Raw genomic sequence first — 12,091 nt, 5'->3', positions numbered from 1 at the left:
AAGGAAAAATCCTAATTGTCTTGCATAGAAAGGAAAAGGGTGTAAAGTTTAATTATGAAAGTGATTTTTGTACAGTGAAAAATTTAATTGTTTTATTCTAGTTGATAAAACTGGAAAAAAAATTCTGCCACTATAACCACATTCCCCTTCCTTCCGTGGCAAAGGTGGTGGGGTATGTAAGCAGTGCCAATGACTCAAGAGTGGCGGAAAAAACAAGAAACCAAAACTGATTTCTAGTCTGAATCAATCAAAAAGGTCACCTGTCTAGGTTTCACTTTTCAGTTTAAACAAACCGAACAACGCAAACGCATTTCCCAAGTGTTGAGTGTTGCAAAGCTACAGATGGTTAACATGCAAGTGGATAGATAAGCTTATGAAAGAAAAGGGTAAAAGTAACATCCACTGGCCATATAAGGCTGTCAAAAAGGACTAAGTAGCGTGCAATGTCAGTGTGACTGCTGGCAAAACCACCCCACAGATGTCAGCTACTACCTTTGGGAAAAACCCGTTATAAGACGCTTGCAGCTTAGATGCTTTTTGACAAATATATTTAAACACATCATGAAATGTAGAATCATTATATTTTGTAAATTCTTTTGCAATAATTAAGAATTAATTTTCATTTAGCAGATTTAGCAGTATAATTGTAATTATACTTGGTCCTTTTTCTTTTTACAGAAAAAAATGAATGAGGCAGGAATGATTGAGTCAGGAGTTAGGCTCAGACGAGCAGGTGCTTTTGACCATGAAGTCCATCTTGCAAAAACAACTGTGTGATATCTGCAGCCGCAGACACGGCTATTACAAGTATATTTTAATGCATTTTTATCAAGGTTATAAATTCCAGTATCAGCAGCAGAAAGATGCCTTCAAAACAGTGCATTATAAGAGTCAGACCAGAGAAGCACAGAACAACTTCAGAGCAGCAAAGCAGATAAGGAACACATGGCCATGCTGTTCTTACATTCTGACAAGTATTAATAAAAACAGTACACTGGAACCTAATATATCCAAATGAAAGCAAGCTTTTCCATTTCCAATAATCCAGCTCGTTGTTTTTCAAAGGCTAAATCAAGATTAAAACGTGGACTTCTGAAAGATTTACCATGTTCCGAAGAATCCTTTTAGCTCTTTCTAATTCTCAGTTATTATGTGGGTATGTTCTGTAGATGCAATCAAAACATGTCTCTAGAAAGATATGGTCCGCAGAAAAAGTTGTGCAAATTTCTTCTCTGATTGATGTCTGACTCTTTGTGGCAAGAAAAGTGAAACTGTTGTCATGTTAGAAGTCTTGTAACAAGAACTGCAGGTGCTCACACTTTAAAGGCACTGTCTCTAACTAGTATAGAGCTGTGTGGAAGAAACACATGTGCATCTATATAACCTGTGGTGAGCTATACAGTGTATATAGGAAGTGATGCACAAAGTACTGAGGTGCATCACTCTGCAGTGCAAGCAGCTTGCACAGGACAAAAGGGCCTTTCACTGTGTGGCAGCTGCAAGGGCTGGGAAGTCATTTTGGAACATCATGACAAATATTACACTTTCAGCTTGTCAGTGAGAACCAGAGCGCTCTGTTTGATTTATGCCGCTCCTTGACCTTCATCTCTTCACTGACTAAACAAAGCTAAACTGTGTTGCAATACCTTTTGGGAAGCAAAGACCAAATCAAAGGAGACTTTCTTTACGTAAAACAGTGTGTAGCTCTTTTGATGTATCTATGGTTGGAATCACATTTGCACTGGGTTACAATACTAAGAAAGCTGGTGGTAAAACAGCTTCTAAAAACCTATGTGCAAAAGATTTAGTCATAGCCTTTTAAAGCTGTTTTGGGTTGGAGAAGGTTTTAACTCTATGCTATGGTGATGGTTTTGTTGCAGCAACAACTCAAATCACCTCATGTGACTTCTTCTCAACCCTGACTGTCTAAGCCGAGCAAAGTATTTCCCTCAAAGAGAATCTGGAAAGTACATTATAGCATGCAGACCCCAGACTGAACGTACTGAACATCAGTGAAACCAAGCTGAATACTTGTGGTCAGTTAAGTGTTAAAGGCCTGGCTTATATCTGTGTCATCACGTATGCATACGCTGCAGTTAAGCGATGTCAAGACCCAAGGGCATTTACAGGGTTCTTGTAATCGCAAAGCCATGCGCGAAGAGAGCAATAACACAAAGGCTGAGGTCTGTGTTATATAGTGCATCTTGTGGTGTATGAGTAAGATACTCAGGATTAATACTCATAAGTCATTTTGAAAATCATGTGGTCATATGAGCTTCTGAAAGAACTATAGTGAGCTCTTCTGCACTTTCAGTGTCTATGGACTGTCACGAGACTGCAATTTCAAAGTCGATACCGATACCCCTCAAAAATTGAAGATTGTCTTAAGGTTGTGCAAAACTGTCTGCGATAGCTTGTACTGTGTTTTTGGTGACATCAAGCTATATTTTTGTTGCTAATCAAATAGAGCTGGTAAAGTAAGCCACAACTGCTTCTGTATAGCAGCTGGCAGACTTTTCTCAGTTTTGATCTGAGACTGTTCCCCTGTTAATGTATTAATGTTACAGATAAAATGTCACAATGTCTCATTTTCCCCTTAGACAGTATCAGGGTTTATCCTGCATTGAAATGGACCTTTGGTGGGTGCCATGTAAACACAATCGGTTGGCACAAAGTAAAAGCAATAACTCTGTTTTACTATAATTAATGAATTTTCAGCCACTTGATTAACAAAAACTTCAACAGACTTGAATATTCTATCAACAAAACATTTTAAAAACGTCTTTTTATGACAGCACTGGCGATCTTATCTCCAGACTGGTCGTAAAACTTAAAAGATGGCTTACAAAATGTTCCATCTATTTATGTAAACATCCATCCATTTTTCCATTTTATTTTCATTAATCCTTATCCAATGTAGCACAGAAGGGGGCTGGAGTCTATGCCAGCCGACACTGAGAGGGAGGGATTGCCAGTCCATCACAGGGTGATAAACAAGCACAGAGAAAGATAAACAAACAATCACACTTATGGACAATTTAGAATCATCAGCCTAAAATAAAAGGCATGTCTGTGAACTGTGAGAAGGAGTCGGAGAGGCCGGAGAGAACCCATGCAAACAGGAGAACATGCAAACTCCTTGCAGACAGGCCCCAGCTAGCCAGAGGGTTCGAACCAGAAACCCTCTTTGTGTGAGGCTAACCGCTTCACCACTGTGCTGTCCAGATAAAATGCAAATAAAATACCTCATGATTTTGGAGTTTTAACAAATTCATCTATAATAAAAATATATATATGTGGTTGCAGTAATATCCCTGAACTCACCATCTGGATGTGTGAAGCTAAAGCAAGCTAAAAGAATAGAGAAAATATCCTAAGCATGAGCAACCATAACATACAAGTACACCGTGACTGCCACAGTAGTCCTGTCCATTTTAATCCAGTGTAAAGACACGAGTTGACACTCTTAAGTTTTTCTCTAAACTTCTTGCACTGTCAGTCACGTTTGTGCCCACAGAAGCGCGCGGGTGAGAAGAGAAAGCACACCCGTGCGCGCGCGCACACAGTATCGTGCTGTTGTCACTCTGAAGGGAATACTTCACTCAATGTTTACCTGTGCTTTTCTTTAAAGCAGCTTTCTTATGAAACACAACCAAACCAGCAACAAAGAGAATTTAAGCAAGAGCTCTGTGCTGTTAGCCCGTAGCTAACAATCAACAACAGCGGGAGAAAGCAGGAGAGCATGTCAGCGGAATCATGACAGATGTTCTGCTGGAGTTTTGAGCGGCTAAGTACACTGTAACTGTAAACAGCATTTTCAAGGGATTCGCACCCACAGTGCTGCCTGACATTCTTTACATAAACCTTATCTTCTGGACAAAAGCTAAGCGTTATCTAGTCAAAGAATTAGGTCTTGAAAACAAGCGGACATACCATGCAATCTTCAGAAAATGCCCAAGTAAACTTGGTTGAAGTTGAGGTCGCAGCGCTGGATGCGGATATCAAAGTCGTTATTTCGGCTGCACATTCACGCAGTTATTTTTGATGTAGTAGATAAAAAAAATCACAGAGAACAATGTCGACGGGATATTTTATCAGTTTGTGTTCAAACAACCGCACTCGCTCAAAGTTTCTATCAGTTTACTACTATCTTGTCTGCCTTTTTACTGAGGGCTTCATCTGGGGGCGGGGCCTGGAGGGAGGAGGCTGAGCTGCTGCGGCAGAGCTTCCCAAAGCAGGGTGCACGGTCTGCTCAGGAGCTCCTGCAGGAGGATCACAAGGTCCTTAAGTGATCGCACATATCTAAGTCCGAATGTGAGAGTGCGTAACTTTAATATCTCAAAAGGACCCTTCAGTCCCATATGAAACATAAAGACTGTAACTGTATAGGCTGTATAGGCTTGCTTCAGGTTAATCTCACCACACAGGCCAACAGAGTGATCCTTATCCACATGGAGGCCTATTATGACAGGTAATACAAATATCTGGTTAACCAAGACTTCTATTTGATGTGCACCTTTTGCTGCAGCAAGAGGACTTTGTTTTGAGTCATGAAAATAATTGTGTTGCAAGGTGTTTGGCGGTAGGGTATTTCTGTGTAATCCTTTGGCATCTAATGTCCAGTTTATTAAAAATCTCCATGTATAGGATATTGTGCAATTACAATTTTACAAAATACCATGATTTATAACATATGATATAGTAATAGAACAATCAGACATGTTATGACTGTTAAATCAACCATCATCATCTATATGCTTTAACTAAACTGAGGTCAAACTTTGGCAATATTTATTTAACTGAGACAAACATGGCAGACACTTGGGATTGCAAGCAGATGCAGCTTGCAAGCCCAAGTGGCACTTGGTATTCCAGTGACTTGCTAAAGAACAATAATATTTTTGTGAAAAGACCACTGCTGCAGGAAATCCAGAAGTTGTCGGAATAGTTGTACAGTTCAAATAATGTCTAAATTATCCAATCTGTGTCTGATGTGTATGCTTTTTGCATGTGTACTATCCAAAAAGCATACAAACAGAAAAGTCACAGTATCGCTGCAATGCGATGTGAGGAATTCACAAACCATCCAACCTGATTGTACTTTAAGCCAAATCAAAGGAGCTAGTATATAAAAAATGCTGTTATGACAGCTGAATTCTATTCTAGCTGCTTTATGTTCAGGACCATTACGCATTTGAATACATTAGCGCCATCATTAATGTTGAAGAACGTCTATGCTTTTCCTACTATTTCCTACTATGTCTGCTGTGAAAAAGACCATATGCACTCAGTTTGGGTTTATTATTTATTTAAACACTCTGAAAGTGTAATGGATAGGAAATTACCGTCAGCAGATTGAGAGCAGCAGTGACGGGTTGCACTGCACAGTGTCTGAAATGCCCACTGGGTTAAAGATGCAGTCACTAAACATATCATGAAGTCTCTCACCCCAAAAAAACATAAAGTTGTCTACCTTTTTGAATTAGTTCATTGTCACATGATGATGACTACTTAGCAAAAATTACTACTACAGGAAAGACATTAGATGTTCACTGATGGAGTAATTTGTCTGTTGTCTTTGCCTAAAGATAGTGACAAATGAAAGAAAATCCAGTTTTGGGAAGTGTTTTGGGAAAGTATCAGGCTATCAAATTTTCCCAGAACAGCTTTTAGGCCAGCTGACGCAGGACGGATGGCAGGGTAGGTATGGCACATAACTTTCATGCTGATGAAATCATTCAGTGACCGCTCATGGCCTAAGGGCGGAGGCAGTTATCCTCCTACATGTGTTTCATCACAGGGAGTCAAATTCTGTGTTTATTTACAAGGATCCTTCACACTAGGGGGACCAAGGAACCCATTTCACCAAAACAGGCCCCAAAAGCATAACAGAGCCATCAAATCCCATCAGTGCAGAGGTCAAGGTCAAGAGATCAAGTCCTGAGGTTTTACTTTAAATGTGCCATTTGACCGGAGTGAATGTTTTTTATGGTGAATGGGAGATCTGGTGTCACCAGATAGTGATCAAAGACCACCAGAGGCCCTCAAACAAAGACAGTTTAGAGGTTACAGTGTGACTGATGTGATGCCTTTGGGCCTACATACTTTAAATTCTTTTTGTAAAGCAAAATGACAAAAAGAAAACACAAAAAAACCCTTCTCCACTCTGTGAAATATTGTTTTCCATGTGAAGTAGAGCAAACATATATATACACACATATATACATATATATATACACATACACATACACACACACACATATATATATATATATATATTTTTTTTTTTTATTTAACATTTTTAATTTTTGCCTGTCATTGTGATCATTTCATTAGAAATAAAGATAGTATTCCTATGTATTAGTTTCATATTTATCATCTCGGTCATTTGTATGTTTAAATGTTTTGAAGCGGTTTCTAATATTAGGAAGTTTTTTGTTTTTTTTTCTTTTACAGCTCTCACAAGAATTTTTTTTGTCACATCCTTTTTATTTCAGCACCCTGCAACCCCCATCACAAGCACTAAACTGTGTGCGGAGCGATTCCTGCGTGTGAAATCTCTCGTATGCTGCTAAACAAACACCGAATTGCTCTGCTGTGATATCAGACTCCCAGCAAAAAGGAGATGCTGTGTGACTTGGTACAACATAAATGTCAGCTTAGTGATTCACCACTAATGAGATGGCACCTGTGACAAGAGGGAAGGAAACTTTTGTTGTGGAAAACACACAAAAACACACTGATGTGCTGCTTTTGAGAGTTGACAAGGAAACGCTCAAAGGGATCAAATTATTTTACATCTCATACATATGCATGTCTCCGTTAAAGTGTTCCACTTTGTTTATTTACACTGTGTTAGGGTTGTGAATACAGCTGAGATGAAGGGGAATAGAAAGTGTAACGGTGCATCAAAGATATGAGCAATCTGAAGCTTCTTCACTTTCCATTAATGTAACTCCCGTTCTTGACTCTTTATTGACCCAGTTGATTGCTCTACCTGTCAAGACCAACCATGCTTTTCACTAATATTGCTCTACTTTGAGTGCCACCAAGTGTCACCGCATGAAATAATAAGTGATCTTGGCTGAATTGCATTACACGCAAAAGAAAAATTACAGTTTTAGACAATCTGGGCTTGAACATGTTCATTTTTGCTGTATTGTTATTTTCTATCACTGCTGTGTGTGGTTAATGTATTCTTACAAGTAAATATAAATTACATATACAGATATGTTAAGTAATGGACTACCCATAATAAACTCTTTTGTTCGGCTTCTTTACATGATGTTTCAAGGACACAGACAATGATTTTCTTTTTATACTGGAAGGATCATTTCCTTTTTATGGCAAAGGTAATCTTTCAAAAGACAACAAAAGCAGATTAATGTGTTCAAAGCCAGAATGAAGACAGTAATAAATATATGCAGAATATAAAGTGGTCAAGTTTAAAGCGCAACCTTTTCAGTGTCCTTTACAAGGTGGATAAACACAAAAAATAAGTGTCTCAAAACACTGTTAGTAGTGAAGTAGAACTACAACACATATGATATCAGTATTTCAGAGTATTGTGCTTTTCCTTTGTTAACGGAACAGCAATGAAGGTTTTATGAAGTGTACTTTCACCTGACAACACACCCCCACTTTCAAACACACTGCATCTCAGTAGTCAATATTGTCAGCAGTCATCTCAGAAATATAACAACAATTAGACGCCTCCATTGTACAGGTATAGCCACTGTTCTAAAGAGGGTCAAATATTTGCTTCTGTAAGTATTGCAAAAAGACCAAAATCAGATGTACTTTATGCAAGACAAGCCTTTTTTCTCTGATAATATTTTATCTTGAATTGGGTTGAAACAATATTTTTTTGAATGAAAAGAATAAGTTATTATCACAGCGATAGTCCCCCTTGCTTTGTCCTCGGTTCAGCAATGTTTTTGGACACTCCAAACGTTTGAGCAGGGCAGGGTTGTTATTGGACTGCTGTTGACTTGGATTGCAGTGTGTTATCAGATGGAAAGAGTGAAAAGGGATTTTCTGGCCCACATTTTCTCAGTCACACAAAGGCCACAAAAAAAAGGCAAAGCCAACGTTAAAGCCTCATTCCAGCTGGCTCTTGGTACAGCACGGTGTCTTTGACTACTGACCAGGACAGCATCTCACATGTTCTCACTTTGATTTCAAATACCTATCAGTAGCAGGAAAGATGAGAGGGCTTACTGTAGAGCACTAGTTTTATGGTAAAACTGGGGGTTTTCTCCTAAATCATTGCAGAAACACATCTGATTTCTATTTAAATGTGGCCTATTGCTTTTAATTCATTTTAAAACCAAACCAAATGCTGCTAGACCACTCCAGACATCTTAAGTTAGATGAATGGATATTCCATCTGGTAACAACATATGAAGACAATAATGCAGCAGGTGAACACACAAATCTGCACATGTATTTTTTTTCTCCAAAGTAGTCAGCTGTGAAAGCATAGTAAAAGTCTTCTTGTAATGTTAATTTAACGTAGCTATTAAGCAACCAGACAGATTGGCAGCACCTCTCCCTTCGGGCATGGCCAGTAAACTTACATATGAGATTCTGAAGTCCCTCAATGTGCTCAAAAGTTTAGACTTTCATTTAGTCTGTTGTTTATTCAAAGATTTTAATTATATTCAAATTTTTCCAGGTTATTTTTTTAACTATTTAAATAAAGGTAAACAAAAAAGACATAAGAAATACATTCTGTCAATCTCACATATAGTTTAAAGGTCACCTGGGAAAAAAAATTGTTGACCTCTTAGAGATCATCTCATATCTGTTATTAAAAGACTTTCATTTTACCAGAGTTGCATTAGAGAGTTCCTTGTAATTTGCAATTTTCTTTAGAAAAACAGAGTTTTGTGGTGATTTCTGTCACTCAATTTAAATGTGATGCACAACAGGAGATTTAGTAGATTTAGTTCAAAGTTTCAAAATGGGAATAAGTATTTCTTATTCCCATTTTGGACTGAAAAATAGGGTGAAAAATAAGAAATTGCATTTTATTTACACAACATAAAGTGTAGCATAATAAAAATATGGATTCTGTTGCCCTCTTATGGATGGTATAGAGCAAGGTAGGGATTTGCTCAGCATGTTTTTCTGCTCTTCAGTGAAGGAGTTAGACCATTAAAAATAGTAATACGTGCAGCACAAGCAGAGGTAAGAAAAGTGCCATCCTTTACTAAACCCTGCTCCAGGAACAGGCCATATCGGTTATTAAAAGGCAACCCGACAACATTTTTCAAGGGTTACCAAACACGAGACATTCTCAGCCCAACTACTGAGAATAAAATTAATGTAGCATGGTTATATTTCAACTCTATAGTTTTCAATTGATTTAGAATTAGAACACTTTTAATAAGATCATCATTTCCTGGCTGATTGTTGTCAGGCTTTTATTTACGCTGTGTATGAAGTTTGGGTTAGAATCCCACTGGAATTACAGGGAAAAGACGTTTATTGTCATCTGAATAGAGCCAAATATTATTTATTGCCTTATAGCTTTGGAGTTGCTACTGGATTTAGGATCATCTTAGGTGGGAATTTTAAAAAGTAAATAAATTAAAAGTTTTAAGCAAAGTAATAATGCCATCAAATTGTATTTAATGCATAAATACTCAATTTTATAAAATGGAAATATTCTAGTCATTTTGATATTAATGTAAGTTATATTAACCATCATGTCTGTCTTGATGTGTTGTTGTTTGAATTAGAGTTAATCCTGATTATTTAACATTTGCTTAGCTAATACAGAACAATGTGTCACCTAGGATCACTAAAGGTTTGGAATGTGGTAAATCAGCCTTTCCTGAAAATAATATGACAAGTACTTTTCAAGTAACATAAAGTAGCATTAAAGCTATTTGACTTCTGATTAGAAGCAGTTAAATGTGTAAACAGTGTCTGTTCCCTCACTTCTTTTGAGTTTATGTTTGTTCATTCAAAAACAAATACCCGTTGTTTCTCCTCACTTTTGAAACATGGGCAGGGCAGAACCTTTTCCTTTATGACCTCCTCCCTTCTCAACAAGCTTCCGGTAATTGTCAGGGGAACTCACACTGTGTCAGTATTTACGCTCAGATTCAAAACTCATTCTGCCTGCCTATACCTTTCACTTTCTGAACTTCCTTGCATTTGGTCTTTTATTGGTATACTGAAGACTGTTTAACACCCCTTTCTGCCTCAGTTCCTAAAAGGTCTACTTCTTGCATTTAAATTTAGTTTGATGCTATATAAATTACAATATACATGTAAACACGTGTTTTCACTTTAGACTGCAGTCAAAAATCTCTTTTACTTACAAAGATATACAAGTGAGCCTTTAAAAAAAAACTAAAACCTCCAAAAAACAAACTGATGTTTATGTTCTGAGTTTACTTCCAGATGTTTAAATGACAGCCAATAATTTCATAATGACATTTAAACAGAAACGTGAATATTCCAGTTAAATAATTTGTGGGTATGTGGGACATAAAGGAAAGCAACATGCCGCCTCCTTTTGCACTCGAAGCTGTATAATTTCACCACACATTTTTGGCCATGGCTCCATCTTGTGGAAAAAAGGTGCAAGTGACTAATGTCGAATTAGTTTTATACTCCTTTTTACTGACAGGCTAAAAGACTTAAAAATACAATATTTTACAAATTACCTTAGAAAGAAAACAGGTAATATACATATAAAAATGCATGCACAAATACACTCACCGGCCACTTCATTAGGTACACTTTGGTAGTGCCAGGTTGTTCCCACTTTTGACTTCAGGACTACACTCATTCGTCATGGTACCGATTTAACAAGATGATAAAGGTAACTGAATCATTCCTCAGAGTTTTTGGTCCATACTAACATCATAGCATTGTGTAGTTGCGGCAGATTTGCAGCTACAGATCCATGATGCAAATCTCCTGCTCAACCACATCCCAGAGGTGCTCCATTGGATTGAGATATGGTGACTGAGGAGGCCATCTCAGAATAGTGAACTCATCATGTTCAAGAAACCATTTTGAGATTAACTGAGTTTTGTGACATGGTGCATTAGTCTGCTGGAAACAGCCATGAGAAGGCTATACTGAAGTCATAAAAGGGATAGCACGAGCATCAGCATCAGCAACATGGTGACCATGGAGTTTAAATGATGACCACGTGGTACAAAGGAGTCCAAGATGTAATATATTCCCTATATCATTATGCTACCTTCACGAGCCTAAACCATGGATACAAGGCTGGATGGATCCATGCTCTCTACCATCCGAATATTCCACTACTAATTGGAACTCATTAGACCAGGTAAATTTTTCACAATTTTCTAATCACAGTGGCAATTTTTTCTATATATCAGATTTCATTAGAAGCAAACTTAATGTACTTAACATGGAAGAACTTAAAAAGTGGTGGTAGGTTTACAATGCCAAAGGCAGTAAAAAACTACAAAATGTAATAAAACAAAGCAAAACAATGCTGATCTACAATCTTCTGTCCAGTTTTTGTGGAGCCTGTATAAACAGGAGCCGTAATTTCTTTTTCTTAGATGACAGGAGTGGCACCCAGTTTGAACTTTGCTAATGTAGCTCCTCTGTTTTATATAGGCATAAAGCAGTCTGGCCATTCTTCTCTGACCACAGACATTAATAAGGTATTTTCAACCAGAAAACTGCTGCTCACTTGACATTTCTGGACCATTCTCTGTAAATCCTAGAGCGAAAATCAAAGTAGATCAAAAGATTCTGAAATACTCAAAACCAGCCTGTCTGATACCGACAATCATGCATGTTTAAAGTCACTTAAATCACCTTTCTTCCCCATTCTGATGCTCAGTTTGAACTTCAGCAGGTCATCTTCACCATGTCTACATACCTAAAAGCACTGAGTTGACCATTCAGGTTCAATAATAAGGAAAGGAATAATTAGAAAGAATATTGCCACTAAATTAATTAATGAAATAATTGAAAATTTAAAACATGCACCACTTGAATTATAAGAGCAAAGTTCTCCTTTCATTAAAAAGAGCAGCAGCAGGAAGAAGAAATTCCACCAAAGAAGCAGCAATCCACTTGTTGT

General features: G+C 37.6%; 1 protein-coding gene across 2 annotated transcripts in view; it reads right to left on the bottom strand.

The window, feature by feature from the left end:
* tgfbr3 (transforming growth factor, beta receptor III) overlaps positions 1–4,171 on the bottom strand; it is a 68,501-nt gene extending 64,330 nt beyond the window's left edge. For both annotated transcript variants that reach the window (XM_080879110.1, XM_080879111.1), the window contains exon 1: positions 3,934–4,171. The gene's annotated coding sequence lies outside the window, so the exon portion shown is untranslated. The remainder of the gene's footprint in view (positions 1–3,933) is intronic.
* Between the last annotated feature and the right edge of the window lie 7,920 nt (positions 4,172–12,091).

The sequence above is a fragment of the Rhamphochromis sp. 'chilingali' genome (genome assembly GCF_963969265.1).
Source record: "Rhamphochromis sp. 'chilingali' genome assembly, chromosome: 3".
NCBI lineage: Eukaryota > Metazoa > Chordata > Actinopteri > Cichliformes > Cichlidae > Rhamphochromis > Rhamphochromis sp. 'chilingali'.
The sequence above is the reverse complement of the archived record's forward strand: the minus strand, read 5'-3'. Positions and strand labels throughout refer to the sequence as shown.